This window comes from Poromitra crassiceps (genome assembly GCF_964638095.1).
Source record: "Poromitra crassiceps genome assembly, chromosome: 17".
NCBI classification, from domain to species: domain Eukaryota; kingdom Metazoa; phylum Chordata; class Actinopteri; order Beryciformes; family Melamphaidae; genus Poromitra; species Poromitra crassiceps.
Window position 1 is genome coordinate 29,324,199 of NC_139635.1, and position 5,099 is coordinate 29,329,297.

Genomic DNA, 5,099 nt, shown 5'->3' on the forward strand with positions numbered 1-5,099 from the left:
CCCGCGCATCCACATCAAAGTTCAACGGACTCCAGCTCGACATCATTTGAAGCAACCACTACATGACTTTTTGCGGCACATGAAGAACTGTTGCTGAAGCCGAATAGATTAAGCCAGACATCGACTTAAGCGCTACCACGTTCCTCAAGAACCTGCCTCTCACCCAAGCTGGGTGGGAGGCACCCAGCTTGGGAACCTTACTGGACCCATCTTGCTGCTATGCCAGTAAAGCTTGTGCCATCCTCATCTGCTGCGGTTGCCAAAAGTCATGTAGGTGCTTCAAATGCTGTAAAAGGAGTCCATTGGATCTCAATATGTGGATGTGAGAGTGCCTGTACCAACAATGAGGGTCAAGACGACAGATTTGAGTAATAAAGAGGCCATTTACACCTGGCGTTAACATGCGTTTTCTGCAATCTTATTGCAGAAATGTTGTCCTCTCAATCCGCATAAAGTTGCTGTATCCAGATTGAGAGGACACATTGCATTACTTGTGTTCAATGTGTACACAATGCATCCCAGACCACCTCCCGAGGTGGTTTGGCCGATCAGATTGCAATCCTTCTTCAATGCGTTTTGGGGGTGTTTACACCTGGCATTTCAAGTGATAAAACACAATCTGATTGCAATCTGATCACAGAAAATGCATGTTAGCGCCAGGTATAAATGGCCTCATATGTTGTGTGATTGATTAGGATAGTCGAAAACTCTTTCGGGCGGTGGCCATATTGGATTTCGCCACCATGGTGACCCCGTGGGTCGCCGGCTCGAGCGCTCTCACTAAGCAACCCTATTGGATGGTAGGTCCAGCAGCCTGTTCCAGAGGTTCACCATGCTGGCTTTCCATCTGACCACACAAGGGTCCCACCCCATTTCTCCACTAACTGCTGGAAGAGGAGCATATTTATGAAGACCCAAAAAAAAGCGAATTGCCCGGTTCTGGACACGCTCGCTTAACAAAAAACGTTTACCACCCCAAACACCAGAAACATAATCTAACAGGGTATACACAGGAGTGATACAGTTTTGAATAAGTATGGTAGCCTAAATCCCTCAGAACTTTGGTCTTACCTATAACACCTCCTAGAGCCCTGCTTGCAGAGTCTGCCAACATAGAAACGCCAGGCAAAAAAGACAAGTGGTCATCCAAAAATAAACCGAGGTACTTGTATTTGTCAGTGAATTCAAGCTGTGTGTCACCAATAGAAAACACAAACTGACTTCTTGCGACACCCGGCTTTCTGAAGTGCATTATTTGTGTCTTCTGTTGGTTAACACACATCTTCCACCTGTTACACCACTCGTTGACACATTTCAACATCACTTGCAGATCTTCTTCACATTCTGAAAGCAAAATAATATCGTCTGCATAAAGAAGGATGCTTAAGAGTACCTGGCCACATGGCCACAAGTCAAATTTCCCAACACACACTTGCACAATGAATGCTTTGCGCGTACGTACACTTGCGTGCACGCGCGCACACACACGCACACACACACACACACACACACACACACACACACAAACACACACACACACACACACACACACACACACACACCCTATCAGAACGTCAATATGAAGCAATTGTATTTTCTCTTATCAGTAAGCGCACCTTCCCTCCTTCCGCTTGTCATCTCATGGAACAACGCTGTCATCATGACAAGATGTTTTTATCAAGTCTATCAAACGGGCTAAACATTGTCATGGAGTTTATCTCTACTTATCTATATTTCTTCATAGCAGTGTGCTGTGCTGTGCTCTTAAAATACCACGTCGTCAAAGTTGGCGCAGTAAGAACTGAGAACGGGCCCTGGCAAAGGACTCAAATTGCCACCCCAGAAATACGCCTGTGTTCAAGAACACACTAACTCAAATTAATAACTCATTAACTCAAATCAATTCTCAATAACTGTCAAACTAGATGAATGACAGACTGTTTGACAGTTATTGAGAGTTGATTTGAGTTAATGAGTTATTTATTTGAGTTAGTGTGGACCAGTGATGTCACTGGTCCACACTTCAAAGTCCAGACTTCAAAACAGTTTACAGTTTTCTGATATACTACTGATGTTCTAATGATACGAAGCTGGTTGAAAATGGGCGGAGTGTTCCTTTAAGATTAGACTGTTGTGTCATTATTCACTCACCTTTTCTCACTCACCTACCATGTCACCACTTGCTCCCACTGCTGTGTTGGAATCCTCATTCTCTCTCCCACCCTTTTTGGACTTTTAGCCATATTTAGAGGAATATTTAATTTAAAATCAACATTAGGGTTATACTGTTGTGATGTCATTATTCAGTGTCTTCTCCTCTTCTCTGCAGCATTACTCAATTTACCCTCAGGAATCAGGGACAGTGATAGCCTACCTGCTATTCCTCCCATATATCCAGGGCCGGATTAATAGTACCATGGGCCCCCGGGGCTATTCATTTTCTAAGCTATTCATTTAGCCTTTTAGTCATAAAGATTATATCTTCCAGACTGAAATGTTATAACAGAAGTGGAGTATTGGCCAGAATTACATGAACATTTGGACACTTATTCAGTGGGTATTTTGCATGTTGCGTTCAGGTGCACTGTAAAAAAACAACAAAAAAAACACATCTCTTGCCACCAGGGGGTGCTGCAGCGCCCACCGCACCGTGCTTCCAGCGCCGTTGGGTGCAGTTGCACCCCCTAGTGGTCAGATTAAATTTCTATTATGTAAACGGACGTCTGCGGCCGACATTGCTGTCTTTCAGAGGCTGTAGCAGCAGGTTCCGTCTTAAAGCTAGTGATCATAATTATGAAACTAGAAGACCTAAGCCAAGGCATCCATTGGTACCAACCATGTCATGCTATAATGTTGTCGGGAAGTGCGCTAAATAATGCTCCAAAATTTGGCTAAATGTTATCGAGGTAATAACTGGCATGGCCATTTTCAAAGGGGTGCCTTGACCTCTCTCAGCATGATTTTGTCTACGTGTTCTCCAAGGTCTTGGAGTCTTAATGTGATATTTTGGAGGGATTTTTGACCTTTTGTAATTCAAGGCCCACTTCTGATTGTTGAAATAATTCTGAGGACCACCTTCCCAAATAAATGATAGGCTATCATTCTGATATCTTGATGTGAGAGGTCATCTGTGGCCCACTAGATGGCACTCTGAGGCTCAGTGGGCCACGGCCCAGTGGTTGAGAAAAACTGTTTGCAAAATATGGAGAGAATCCTTTTTTCATCACTGTAAAAAGCCACAGCATAATAAAGAGTATATTAATGTGATTAGATCTAGATCTCAAAGTGCACCAGATTGATGCTTTTTACTTTAAAATGTAAAAAGAATTCTTCCCCCTGCTGGGTTATGCATTGCTGTCTCATCTTGCACCACCTGCTTGCTAAGCCTACAATCAAAAGTGTTAGTTTTTAAATGGATTTAATGGTTTCATTTTGCATAAAATAAAAAATCCAGGAATTAAGGTCTCGTTGTCGCGTCCGGAGAGTGGGCCGACCAGAGACAAATTCCCGGGGGCACTTTTTTACCCCAGTCCGCCCCTGATGATGTGTTTCATAAGATTCTGTTGTAGAGTGTGCTACCTCAACTGTTACCGTTTTCCCCCCTCCTTCACTAATAAGCTCAACTCTATTTCAGTGAGCACAGCACAAATTCCACTATCTAACCTTGCAAACTCAAACGAATCTGTATGCGAGGCATGACTGTTTGGTATTCCAGTCATACCCCAGCAAACCATCTGGTGGCGGTCTTTGCACTCTCCCAGCGGAACATTACTCTTAGTGATCTTGTTGCCCTATCACTTGCTACCTCATTAAAATGAGTGATGATAATAAGTCCCACAGAGGCCACGATCGTGCGATGAAATCCTATTAATTTGCAGTCACACATAGATCACAGACGTGCCGCGTAAATATCAATCGACAAACAAAGCCCAAATCGGCCACAGAAACACTCTGTCTGAGCCACTGACACTATTAAATTATTTCATTTCAAATCCCTTTTCACAGTCCAGCAGCCTTTGTAGGTGCCTAGTGCAGCAGACACACTATAGGCACATGGCTTTCAGAATACAGACCAGGGAGGAATGTTCAATCAACCAAGATCACTGTTGCTTTGCAGTGTTGTGTGTGAGGAGGTTCTGGGAGGTTCTCGGAGGATCTCATCTGTATTCTCTTCAGATGGCTTGCGTTAGGAGGATCATGCAGATAGGGGATTTTTTCTCTGAGAATTAAAACCCAGATGTCATGCTATAACGGACACACATATCCCCACTACAGTAAAATATTATTTATGACGCCGCAGTCAGCATAACTAATTCCTCACACTCTGCAATCACTCACTGTGAACAATGCAAAAAAAAAGAGTCTTCAATTTGATCTGGTTGGCAATAATCCAGTTCCACCCATGTACCAAAATTTATCTGCCCCTTAACTCTGTCTCCACATTGACACGCACATGCACGCACGCGCACGTGCAACACACACACACACATGCATGGACATGCACACAAACACACACGCACGCACACACACACACACACACACACACACACACACACACATGCATGAATACATACATGCATGGACACGCACACAAACACTTTGAATGTAAAATCATTTCACAGAAAGCAATACAAAATAGCACCATTTGCTTGATTTGAATCTGACTTGTGGGAGGCCACAGTTATGTATTTTCATTTCTGAATGTTAATGTGTCCAATGTGTAAAGTCCTGTGGCTTTCTTTTTGCAGTTATATAAACACTCAACATGGTTTTAGACATGAAAAATGAAGATGGCGTATTTGAATCGATTGATTAATAATTTCATATCTTGGTAGAAAAATAAAAGCCTACATTCACATTTTTTATATCAAGTTGCCTTTTCACCACCGTGCATGCAATAAACAGATGGCAGGATATGTATATAATACACATCAAAAGCTTTCCTTACAATGAGATTGTTTTGATGCACATCTCTTCATTGAATGTAATTATGATAAATTCATGTATGCACGGCATCGCAGGATCTGCCGATAAATTTGACGATATGACACTTTCATACATTTTTTTGTGGCAGAAATCCCGGATCCTTTCTGAAGTGG